Source organism: Mus caroli, unplaced genomic scaffold, assembly GCF_978045245.1.
Source record: "Mus caroli unplaced genomic scaffold, Mus_caroli_1 scaffold_3, whole genome shotgun sequence".
Lineage (NCBI taxonomy): Eukaryota > Metazoa > Chordata > Mammalia > Rodentia > Muridae > Mus > Mus caroli.
In genome coordinates this window covers 44,062,501-44,076,503 of record NW_028227258.1, presented here as the reverse complement: position 1 = coordinate 44,076,503, position 14,003 = coordinate 44,062,501, and positions in this window count along the sequence as shown.

The window sequence follows — 14,003 nt, the reverse complement described above, 5'->3', positions numbered from 1 at the left end:
GGACAGGATCAATAAATAATACATAAAAGGGGCTAGGGAAGTTGTAGGCTTAAACTTTTCAAAATCTACTTTAATAAAGGTTCTTTTTATCATTTATTTTTAAATTATTTTTGTTGTGGATAGAAGCTTGGGACTCCTGTGGTTGAATTAATAAGGGTTCTTAAATGCTTCAACCTGCCTTATAGTTCACCAAAGGTAAGGAAAGAAGATAATTAATAGGACAAAGGGGCTGTGGACCTGTTTAGAAGTAGTTCTTTAGGGTGATTCTAATATTTATTGTTAGGATATCAGCAGTCCAGTCCAAAACACAAATCAGTAGTGGCAGTCTAGACCAGTAGACAAACACCAAACACAAATCACTAGCAGTGGCTTGATCCAGAAGAAACTGGGAGGCTCCCTGGAATTGCATGAGTCCAAGGAAGAGGCAAGAAGCAGCCAGAATACTACAAGAAGCTCTTTGGCACACTTCTCTCTATGAAGTCACATCAAGCAAAGATCAGAGTAGACTAGCAAAGCATTGCAAGGCCTACCAATGCAAGAGCTTCATTAGCGAAGACTAGCGAAGCCTCGCAAGGTGAACCAAAGCAAGAGCCTCACTCACTGTCTGTGGGGTCTACTTATACCCTTTCCATACATCACTTGACCCATCATGTGTCTGCTTCAGCAAAACATCCTCTCATCATACAGCTTCCAGAAACAAACAAACAAACAAACAAACAAACAAACATTATATGACACAACTGAGTCTCCAAAGAAATCAGAAATCTCCTCTTCTGGAAATGAAATGGAAATTTAAAACTAAAGGAAGATTGTAGTAAAGTATTTCTCTCCCAAGCACAAGAACCTATGTTTCTGTGTGTTTGGGCACGAACTCAGTGAACAGTCCCACGGTCCCCAGAGGACTCTCCACCCCCCAGGTGCCCTAGCACGCCCAGGATCTTAGGATCACTGGTGAGTGGAACACAACATCTATTCCAACACAACTGGGAGCACCTGGGGCCAGCAGGAGCAGGGACACAGGAACCCCACCTGACCAGTAGCTCAGGTTCCTTCCACTCTGTGCTGGTCTACCTTGGTTTCAAACTCAGCAGACAGCCCCACAGTCCCCAGACAAGGTACCACTTCCAGGCACTCTAACACTCCCAGGATCTTAGGATCCCAGGAGCTTGGTCACACCAGCATCTCAGGGTCTCAGAGGAAGCTTGACTGCCAAGAACTCTGACACACCCAGAATCTCAGAATCACAAAATACCAGAATCACAGGATCACAGAGAAAGCTGGACTCTGAGAAGTTCTGACTAAACTGGGATTACAGGAAGGGCAGGCTCCAATCAGATATATCAAGGGCAAGGAGCACTTGAGATAATCAGATGATGGGAAGCAAGTGTAAGAACAGAAGCAACAGAAACCAAGGTTACTTGGCATCATCAGAACCCAACTCTCCCACCATAGCAAGTCCTGGATACACCATCACACCAGAAAGGCAAGATATGGATCTAAAGTAACTTCTCATGATGATGATGAAGAAGAAGATGATGATGGAGGACTATAAGGAGGACATAAATAATTCCCTTAAAGAAATACAGGAGAACACAGCTAAACAGGTAGAAGCTTTTAAAGAGGAAACAAAAAAAATCCCTAACACTAGTCAGATGCTAGCAAGGATGTGGAGAAAGAGGAACACTCCTCCACTGCTGGTGAAATTGCAAGCTGGTACAACCACTCTGGAAATCAGTTTGATGGTTCCTCAGAAAATTGGACATACTACTGCCAGAAGATCCAGCAATACCACTCCTGGGCATGTACCCAGAAAATGCTCCAACTTGTAATAAGGACACATGCTCCACTATGTTCATAGCAGCCTTATTTGTAATAGCCAGAAGCTGGAAAGAACCCAGGTGTCCCTCAACAAAGGAATGGATACAGAAAATGTGGTACATTTGCACAATGGAGTACTACTCAGCTATTAAAAACAATGAATTCATGAAATTCTTAGACAAACAGATGGATCTGGAGAATATCATTCTAAGTGAGGTAACCCAATCATAAAAGAACACACATGATATGCACTCACTGTTAAGTGGATATTAGCCCAGAAGCTCAGAATACCAAAGATACAATTTGCAAAACACATGACTCAAGAAGAAGGAAGACCAAAGTGCGGATGCTTTGTTCCTTCTTAGAATGGGGAACAAAATACCCATGAAAGGAGTTACAGAGAAAAGTTCAGAGCAGAGACTGAAGGAAGGACCATCCAGAGACTGCCCCACCTGGAGATCAATTCCATAAACAACAACCAAACCCAGACACTATTGCAGATGCCAATAAGAGCTTGCTGACAGGAGCCTGATATAGCTGTCTCCTGAGATGCTCTGCCAGTGCCTGACAAATACAGAAGTGGACGCTCAGAGTTATCCATTGGATGGAGCACAGGGGCCCCAATGAAGGAGTTAAAGAAAGGATCCAAGGAGCTGAAGGAGTTTGCAGGCCCATTGGAGGAACAACAATGTGAACTAACCAGTACCCCCAGAGCTCCCTGAGAATAAACCACCAATCAAAGAAAACACATGGTGGGACTCGTATCTCTAGCTGCATATGTAGCAGAGGATGGCCTAGCCAGTCATCAATGGGAGGAGAGGTTCTTGGTCTGATGAGGCTCTTTGCCCTAGTATAGGGGAATGCTAGGGCCAGGAAGCAGGAATGAGTGTTTTGGGGAACAGGGGGAGGGGAAGAGAATAGGGGATTTTCAGAGGGGAAACTAGGAAAGGGGATAACATTTGAAATGTAAATAAAGAAAATATCTAATAAAAAAATTCAAAAAAAAAAAGAAAGGAAGAAGGGAGGAAGGGAGGGAGGGAGAGAGGGAGGGAAGAGGATGAGGATGAGGAGGCATAGTAGTATAGGCTTATAATCCTCTCACTGGGGAGGCAATGACAAGTGAATACCTGGGTTCACTGGCCAGTCATCCTAGCCTGTTAATAGAACACACGCACGCACACACACACACACACACACACACACACACAGAGAGAGAGAGAGAGAGAGAGAGAGAGAGAGAGAGAGAGAGAGAGAGGAATAACTAAAATAAGTAGAATAAAGTTATAAAATAAAACAAAGAGAGGTCTCTTTAGCTGGTGATGAGTGACAATAACGTGGCCTGAGCTGAGATAACCACCATCATCTCCACCCTCTGCATCTGAAGTCCAGAAAGGACCATATCACATAAAGCCTATTTGTGAAGATAATTCTTGCCTCCCACTGCAGGCTCTTCATCTCTTTCTTTCAGGGCTTCATTGATGGATTTTTCATTCCTCTGATCTTTAGTCAGTGACTGCATGCCTTCCATTAGAGAAATTGAAATGAGTAACTCATTTACATTAAGTTACTTGGATTCCATTGTCTTATTCACTCTAATGCTATTTTCTTTTCATTGCCAGAGAGAAATGCTTAGAATAAAAGGTCTCTGCCCTTGTGGCAGGATTTAAGCATGGCAAATGGGTGAACCATCTGAGAGCATGCGAGCCCTCCACCATTGCCAGGTCAGACATCAAGGATTCTCAAAAAAAAAAGCAGTGGCTGTTAACTGCAAATTCAGACCGAATGTTACATAAGGAAGGACGGGAGCTGGTGGATGGGGGAGTGACTGTGCTCCTACCTCTCAACACTGGCTCCAGTTAGGACTCCAAGTCTAGAAGGTCTCTCTACAACCTTCCCTGGTACATGGGTTATGAGCGACTAATTAACTCCTTTGAGATTCATGAGTCTAGAAATAAAAGAAGAAATGAGACAGAGCTGGAAGACTTAAATAACCAGAATTTGGGGTGAGGAGGGGATAACATGAAAGGCCGATGAGGGTAAAATAAGGCTGGCTGGCGCACTTGTCCAGGGAAATCGCCAGAGGAGCGGGTGCATATCTGTCTGGCATATCCATCACCAAGGAGCTTAAGGAGTTACAGCTGGAGACTGTCTTTTATGTATGAACAAAAGGGCAGGTGTTTGTAGGTGTGCTGCGGAGGAGGCTACTGACGGTTCTTATTCTGTGGATTGTGTTTAACTTGTCACCTTGTCATCTGTCTTTTGTGTTTCTTACATGCCTCCTGTAACATTTTCACCCTGTTCTACTGACTCCTTTGTTCCGGGAGATATTGAGGGTCATCAAGCTTTCAGAGACGCTGTGAAGACACTGCCATTTCATCAGAAAGATCAGATCCGTCATGACACTTGTCCTCTAACACAGAAAAACTTCTTTGTGAAGTTAGACTGTTGCAGACACTCTCTGCTCCCTTCTCCCGGAAACCAGAAGCCTCTGCTCGCCTGTCCTGGATCCTGGAAATCTCTTCTCGGGACTCCGGGGTCCAGTAAGGCAATGACAGGATGGAGCACCCAGTCTGCCCAGAGGAAGTTTCTCTTCCAAACAGTTTACATGAAGGACATTGACATATGAGAGCTTCACTCCCTCCCACCCTTTGGCTTGTTTACTTGGCTTTGGAACACTTCTGTGGTCATCCTTTGACCATTAGGCTTAGTGGCTTTCCAGTAAGACACATACAGAGTTGTCTGTTACTCAAAATAAAGAAATAAACAAACAGCTTTAAGACGACACCATTGTTTCAGGTAGACTGTACTAAGTGGCTGTCCTTAATGTATGTCAGTTTAAGTTCTTTGGAGTTGAAACAAGAATAAAAACCTCCCCCCCACCATGTGTGTGTGTGTGTGTATACATATTACATATATATGCCTGTGGCTCAGTACTGTCAGAGGAACACAGAAATGTGTGTACCCAGTTAAATGCTCTCTGTGATATCAGTCAGTCACAGCAAGTACTGGAAATGAAAGGCAGAGAAAGCCTGCCTTCTCCATGTAACTCCTGAGGGAATACTGCAGCAATTTATATAGCCCTGGGGAAGGATTTTACAGATGAATAATATTTCGAAATAACAAGAGCAACCATTAATCATGATCCAGGTTTCTTTTGCCATCTTGGGAAACAATTGAGAGAGTTATTTATTTATTTATTTATTTTACTTTTGTTAAATACATTTTTACTCTGGTGCATGAACCAAAAATGGACGACGCTAACCTTATTATTTGAAGCATAATTTTATCTGCTTCTTTCCATTCAGATTTGTCAGAAAAGGAAAGCATGTGATAAAAAGGGAAAACCTCCAGAAGAGCCCAGCAATCTAACCAGCAACATCATTTTATCCTTTTCTTTTATAACTTTAATCACTTCTTATATGAAAAAGAATTAACTCTACATTTTTTCTTTTTTTTATTAGATATTTTCTTTATTTACATTTCAAATGCTATCCCGAAAGTTCCTTATACCCTCCCCCTGCCCTGCTCCCCTACCCACCCACTCCCGCTTCTTGGCCCTGTCATTCCCCTGTACTGGGGCGTATAAAGTTTGCAATACCAAGGGTCCTCTCTTCCCAGTGATGGCTGACTAGGCCATCTTCTGCTACATACGCAGCTAAAGACACGAGCTCCGGGGTACTGGTTAGTTCATATTGTTGTTCCACCTATAGGGTTGCAGACCCCTTCAGATCCTTGGGTGCTTTCTCTAGCTTCTCCATTGGGGGCCCTGTGTTCCATCCTATAGATGGATGTGAGCATCCACTTCTGTGTTTGCCAGGCACTGGCATAGCCTTATACGAGACAGCTATAACAGGGTCCCTTCAGCAAAATCTTTCTGGCATATGCAATACATTTACAGTATGCTCATGTAATAGCAAACACTGGGATGCTGGCTTCCCTCCCGCACCCCACTCATGCCATCACTGTGTGCTAGAGAAGAAGATGGGTCAGGACGCTCTGGAACTGGACAGCCCTGAAGGGAGGTGGCTGTGCTGTACAGAGGAGTCAGCAGGAGGAAGCCAGCGGGAAAACACCAGCCCTTGGCTCCTGTTGGAAACAGGCTGAGATTTAGGTCTTCGCCGCTCTATCCATCTTAGTGGATTATACGGCAAGTGTTTGTTTTCTGTGTCACCACTGCACAGCAAGCAGCCATGTCAGTGCAGTGCTGGTCAGAAACAGTACGTGACCACAGGACAGAGTCCACTTCAGGGAGTGGTTTGCCTAGGTTCAGGCAGAGCACGACAATGACTCCTGAACATTCATTCTGTGTCTCAAAGGCTAAGGTGGAAGTGGCTCCAGAATATATCCATTAGGACAGGATAAATTATGTTCTCAAGAATAATTCCTTTCTTTATATTTCCATTTGAAGTTAAAGACTGCGTCTTTGTGCTTTTCTTTCTTTTACGTATTGCTAGAGAAAGAATGAGAAACAGCATCTAAATCATCATCACCATGATCATCATCACCACCATCACCACCACCAGCATCATCACCATTATCGTCATCACAAAGCTGAGAACGCAAGGCATGACTAGGAACTCCTTAAACACATGCTTTTGTGTCCCTTTATGGACATACTTCACAGATAGGAAAATAATCACGCTTCATTTGGTACCTTTATCACCTTCTCTGACTCCTGGTCCAGCTTCTCATTGCTTCAAGGTTGAGGGCAGTGAGGCTGACCTCAAACCCCGTTTATCACAGAGGATCGTAACGCATACCTGTGTGCTCCAGTCTGACCTTGCTGTGCTAACTTTATATCCATCTTTCCTTTCTGATCGCCTTCCTGGAAGACTTCCAACTCCAGCCCTCAGACATAAATAAATATAGTAACCTAACAGAAACACATTCAACCTAAGAGGTCCCTTATCTACACAGCAAAGTTAATACAAAACACAGACGGACTTTCTCTTAATGAATGCCTATATTGACACAGAACCCTTGCGTGAAGAGTGATGAAGGAAGGGTATGAAATTTCCCCTGTAAGCCAGTAATCAGTCTGCGTGGGTCACAGATGCTGGCAGAGAACACATGACTTCTGGGCCAGGGACAAACATAGCAACGGGCAAGGATCAAGATTTAGTTCACTTAGCTCCCGACCTAGTCTTGGTTCACCCAGGCTCTGCAAAGCGATGTAAAAAGAAGTGCACCAAACTTTCAGAACCAAACGCACTGCGCCGTGCTAGACGGTAATCTTGCTTATCCTTTGCCCTGGGAGGATGAACTCCTGTTGTCCAGAACGCCACAGCATCTTCCCCACATTTTGTTTAAATTTCTCTTTTGTGTGTAGCATACGCATGCACCCGTGGAAGTCAGAATTGACAGCAGGATTCCTCTTTCTCTATTCACCTTACTTGTGCACACAGTCTCGTCTCTCAAAACCCATTTTGTTTTGTTGGGTGGCCAGCAAGTGCCTGGGACCCACCCCCACACCTACGCCCAGCACTAGAATTACAGGTGCCTACAGCAATGCCCGGCTCTTACCAGGGTTCTGAGAACTTGAACTCAGGTATTCACTAGTGTGACCCGAGTGCTTTTACCTGTGAAACCATCTCCCAGCCCTTTCCTCCGTGTGTGTGTGTGTGTGTGTGTGTGTGTGTGTGTGTGTGTTTAAGCTTGAGAAAAAAATTAACATGCCAAGCTGAGATGCAAAAATTGTAAAACAAACCCAGTAACCACTCAATGGGATGAAGTTTGCAGTGAATGGCAGTGTGGAACGTGCCTGATTGCCTGATGGGATTAGAGGTGGTTAGACCCTGTGGGGGGTGGGGGTGGGATGGCAGGGGAGGGGGAGGAGAGGATAAGGAACTAACTAGAGGACACAGAACAAAAAACCAAAATGAAGCTCAGAAGAGGGAGAAAACTAAAAAGATGTAAACGAAGATCCAGTAAACAGAAGGGAAACTTGGAACAGCTTAATGAATATGTATCTGAAAGAGTGCTTCTGTAGAAAAGGAGAGAAATGAAATAGAATAATATTTTTAAAATAATAATTATTGAATTTGGGTACAATCATAAGCAAACAGGCCCCAAAGTACTTGCTTAATTTTAACTCATCGATTTAAGGTTGCATGTTACTATATGGCATCTGGTGAAGGACTACAAAAAGTCTTTAAGCCTGACACATGCCTATAGGCTTAAAACTCCCAAAGACAACTTGCTTTAGAACATGTGTCAGTTGTGTGCCGTAATCAAGAAGGCTGCCATAAACATAAAAGAAAACACTGAAAGTAAGAGAACACAAACTAGAAGTAACGTTAGCAGGAAAATAAGTTTCCAGAGAAAGTCAGCCAAATCAGATTTCAGAGAAAGGAATGCTACACGCAATACAGAAAGTCACTTCACCTCCAGGAAAAGAGTAATTAATAAAGAGGCCCAGCACCTTTCAATGTCTAGGGTGCAATGAAGCTAAGAACTGAAGGACACCCGACTGCGCAATTACACTCAGATGGTTCTGTAGTCCCCAACCAAGAATAGACACAAGTAAACAAGTAGAAATAGAAAAGACTGGAACAACCCTTGATCTTCAAATAGCCTACTCCATATTTGTAATACATGGACTTTACCAATAGACACTATATTTTAGATAATTAAACAGATGCAAATTAATTTAAAATTATTCAAATCATTTTAACTATCTTTTCGAACCAAAGAACAAATAAATTAGGAATTGGTAAGATACCTAGAAGATTCTCAAATGCCTGGGAGCTTAATATTTTACTTCTTTTTAAATTTTAATATTTTTATTACATATTTTCCTCAATTACATTTCCAATGCTATCCCAAAAGTCCCCCATACCCTCCCCCCTCACTTCCCTACCCACTCATTCCCATTTTTTGGCCCTGACGTTCCCCTGTACTGGGGCATATAAAGTTTGTGTGTCCAATGGGCCTCTCTTTCCAGTGATGGCCAACTAGGCCATCTTTTGATACATATGCAGCTAGAGTCAAGAGCTCCGGGGTACTGGTTAGTTCATAATGTTGTTCCACCTATAGGGTTGCAGATCCCTTTATTTCCTTGGGTACTTTCTCTAGCTCCTCCATTGGGAGCCCTGTGATCCATCCAATAGCTGACTGTGAGCATCCACTTCTGTATTTGCTAGGCCCCGGCATAGTCTCACAAGAGACAGCTATATCTGGGTCCTTTCAGCAAAATCTTGCTAGTGTATGCAATGGTGTCAGCGTTTGGAAGCTGATTATGGGGTGGATCCCTGGATATGGCAGTCTCTAGATGGTCCATCCTTTCGTCACAGCTCCAAACTTTGTCTCTGTAACTCCTTCCCTGGGTGTTTTGTTCCCAATTCTAAGAAGGGGCACAGTGTCCACACTTTGGTCTTCATTCTTCTTGAGTTTCATGCGTTTAGCAAATTGTATCTTATATCTTGGGTATCCTAAGTTTTGGGCTAATATCCACTTATCAGTGAGTACATATTGTGTGAGTTCCTTTGTGATTGTGTTACCTCACTCAGGATGACAGCATTTTCAACAAATGGTGCTGGCACAACTGGTTGTTAACATGTAGAAGAATGCGAATCGATCCATTCCTATCTCCTTGTACTAAGGTCAAGTCTAAGTGGATCAAGGAACTTCACATAAAACCAGAGACACTGAAACTTATAGAGGAGAAAGTGGGAAAAAGCCTTGAAGATATGGGCACAGGGGGGAAAATTCCTGAATAGAACAGCAATGGCTTGCGCTGTAAGATCGAGAATTGACAAATGGGACCTCATGAAACTGCAAAGCTTCTGCAAGGCAAAAGACACCGTCAATGAGACAAAAAGACCACCAACAGATTGGGAAAGGATCTTTACCTATCCTAAATCAGATAAGGGACTAATATCCAATATATATAAAGAACTCAAGAAGGTGGACTCCAGAAAGTCAAATAACCCCATTAAAAAATGGGGCTCAGAACTGAACAAAGAATTCTCACCTGAGGAATACCGAATGGCAGAGAAGCACCTGAAAAAATGTTCAACATCCTTAATCATCAGGGAAATGCAAATCAAAACAACCCTGAGATTCCACCTCACACCAGTCAGAATGGCTAAGATCAAAAATTCAGGTGACAGCAGATGCTGGCGAGGATGTGGAGAAAGAGGAACACTCCTCCATTGTTGGTGGGATTGCAAGCTTGTACAACCACTCTGGAAATCAGTCTGGCGGTTCCTCAGAAAATTGGACATAGTACTACCGGAGGATCCAGCAATACCTCTCCTGGGCATATATCCAGAAGATGTCCCAACCGGTAAGAAGGACACATGCTCCACTATGTTCATAGCAGCCTTATTTATAATAGCCAGAAGCTGGAAAGAACCCAGATGCCCCTCAACAGAGGAATGGATACAGAAAATGTGGTACATTTACACAATGAAGTACTACTCAGCTATTAAAAAGAATGAATTTATGAAATTCCTAGCCAAATATTTTCCTTCTTATTACTCAACTGGTCACAGAAAACATTGATGAGAAAAAAAATAAAATGTTTTAAATGGAATAAACATTAAGATATCATTTGATGGTACTTGGGCAGTTTTTATAGTGTAGTGTCTACAATGTTACAGAGGGTACAATTTAAGAAAACATTGAGAGACTAGTATAAACAGCTTCACAACCAACACATTTGATAATTTAGATGAAAAAAAACAAATTTCTTGTAAGATATGAACAGCCAAATACTCATGGAAGGAGAAACAGATAAATAAAAAAATCTATAAATAAGCCATTTGGTCCAAAGTATCTTTAAAAAATGGTATCAATTTTATATAAATTTACACAATTTTACACTCTTCCTGAAAACTGGAGAGGCAAGCAGTTTGCAATTAATTGTTGTAGAAAGCCAGCATGACCCTGGCATTAAGAGAAAAGTCTATACACACTGTGAAAAGGAAAGCCATAGACAATGTCTCTCATAAACATATATAACAGATCACATCAACAAGATATAAAGGACAGTACTTTGTGCTCTTTCCTGAAATTCCAAATTGACTTAACATTATAGATTAAATACCCTAATTGATCATATTAAAAACTAAAGATGAAAAATGTTCGTGGCACCCTCTACATATATTCCTAAATTAAATTAAAACATTGAGGGAATCTCCCTAACTTAAGGTTTGCATCATAACTAGTACTGAGATATATGTAATTTTCCGATAACATCAGAAAAAAGCCTAAGACATATATTTTCATTATTTTTATTCCACATTAAAATAGAGGTCTCTGTCAATAAATTGAAGAACAAGAAGGGGTGAGAAGTTAGACACATTTGAAAGAAGTAAAGTTATTTTTATTCATGCATGACATCATAATCGATGTAGAAAATTCTATGCAGTGTGAAAATAGAGCAAATGAGTGGGAGTTATGGGGTTGTGGCAAGATCAATGTACAAAAATTAACTTTGTTTCTGTTTCCGTACACTGGAAATGAATAATTGGGATTAATATAGAAAAAGAAAACCATTTACAATACCATAGAACTGTTATATTAGGTGTGAATCTTACCAAGATACAAAAGCCCTATAGATGGGAACTATAACACATTGCTGGGAATTATATTTTTAAAAAAATATAATGAAACAGAAAGATCTATGTTATCCATTAGTCAGCATGTGCATTAAGATGTCAGTTTGTCCTGAATGATTTAAGTTGAATTTCAATAAAAATCTCAGCAGGCGGTTTGTTAAATCCAAGGAGGTGTTGATTCTAAAGTTCTTATGGGAGTATAAAATGGTTTTGCAAGAAGTAACAAAGTCAGAGGGCTAATGCTATCCATTTTGAGACTTAGTAGGAAGTTGCAATAATCAGAGACACCTTTTAAAACTACCTCACATGGAACTAAATCATAGACTGAAGAACTTATTAAAACATATTTCTATCTAGGAGAAGAAACAAAACAATGAAAATAGTAATAAAAAAACCAAAATTTCAAAAACATTTAAATAGAATTGAAATTAAAATCAAGAAAATACTGTGGCGATAAAAGACAAAAAAAGTTACATTTTTTAAAACAAGAAAAGGAGATACAACTGTAAGGTGCTTATATAGAGGAAATTAGTATGTTCAAGCAAAACACCTAAAGAGCAAAGCCACAACACAGCCCATACCCCCCCCCCCCACTTCCCTACCCACCCATTCCCATTCTTTTGGTCCTGGCGTTCCCCTGTATTGGGGCATATAAAGTTTGCATGTCCAATGGGCCTCTCTTTCCAGTGATGGCCGACTAGGTCATCTTTCGATATATATGCAGCTAGAGACAAGAGCTCCGGGGTACTGGTTAGTTCACACTGTTGTTCCACCTACATGACCTACACGTCGGCAGTCTTCGTGTTGTGATGAAGGGGCTGTGCATGAGCAGAGTGTGCGGGATATCTCCTTCCTCACAACGTTTCTGTGAGCCAAAAGACTCTCTAAAACAGCATCTAAAATACATTTCAGGGCTGGAGAAATAGATGAAGGGCTAAGAGAACTTGTTCTAGAGAACCTGAGTACAATTCCCAGCACCCATGTTGGGCTGCTCACAAGTTCATGAGTTTCCAACTTGAAGGGGTCTGAGGCCCTCTTCTGGCCTTTGTGGGCACCTGCACACATGTAGCACTCGCGTGTGTGCTCACACACACACACACACACACACACACTCACACACACACACGAATAAAGCAATAAATCTTTAAAAAATACACTTCAATATAATGAAATCATCATTTGTGTATCTCGAAGACATGTATTTTCTCATCACCATGCAAGCAGAATCAACAAGCCCTCTTTAAAGACACCACGGTTCATAGAGGTCATTGAACTTGACCAGGTCTCCCTGTCGGAGCTGATTTTGATCTCATAGCTATTAAGCACTAATACATTAGCTGTACACTGAAACTACATTCGCCAGATAAAACCGAGTAGTAAATAGACACATGGAAAGACTTCAATCTAGGAAGGAAACAGCTCCTTAAGTCCTTAAGGAGGTATGGAGGATGGAAGGAAACACTTAGAGATGCAGTCAGCTGTCTCTGCATCTCAGAGTGAGAAACGGCAATGGGGTGCCCAGTTCTCCCAGCCAACGTTAGCCTTGTACCATTCCCTACAGTGCTCTATCTCAGCAGACATGTTATGGAACCCAGGGTGGGATTTTTCCTCTCCCTCTCAAGGAGTTTTCTCAGAAAGCCTAAAATGAAACCACATGCAGGAACCAAGAAATAGCCTTTTTCTTTTTCTTTTTTTTTTTCCCCAGAATTTTAATCAACTGAAGTTGGAGACTGTGTTCTTCTGTGCGTCTATCAGGGGCAATCAGGAATGTTCCACCGTACATCGTATCGAAGAGTAGCCATGGTAAAAGAGGATCCAGAGTTTTGTAGGTACAGTTGCTTTAAACATGTGAAAGGTGGGGCTGGAGATCCGACTCAGCAGTTAAGAGCACTGGCTGCTCTTCCAGAGGTCCCCAGTTTAAATCTCAGCAACCGCATGGGGCTCATAACCAGCTATAGTGAGATCTGGTGCCCTCTTCTGATGTGCAAGCATACGTACAGACACAACACTGTAGTATACAGAGCAAATAAACAAACCTTTTCTCAAAAAAAAATGCATACGGCAGTCTGGGGAGAAGTGGTCAGCCTATGAAGTGCTCAGCACACAAATATGAAGACTTGAGTTCAAATCCCAGCACCTACATAAAACCCCCGGGGCATCTAAATAAAGCCTTAGGGCTGAGGTTAGCGCCTGTGGTCGCAACACTGGAGAGTCGATGACAGGAGAACCCCTGGCTTGCTGGCCAGTCAGTCTAGCTGAATCGGTAAACTCCAAATCCATTGACAAATTAGGTCTCAAAAAAGACTATGAAACATAAAGCTGGGTGAGGAGGAGAGGGCAGTCTAGGAGGAGCTGGGGGAGGGGAATTAATGAGAGCAAAATATACCGTAAGAGTGAAATTCTCAAAGAGAAAATAGAAATATTATTTTAAAAGTAATGTAGACACCAATCGCGGAAGATATCCAACTCTCTGATCACCAGATGGTCATATACACATATTCACACTTACACACACACACACACACACACACACACACACACACACACACAAGGCACCAGCTAAGTGCCTTCTCTCGGTGCTAGCAAAGGCAAGGCTTGACTTCAAATGTGACGAAGCCGTTA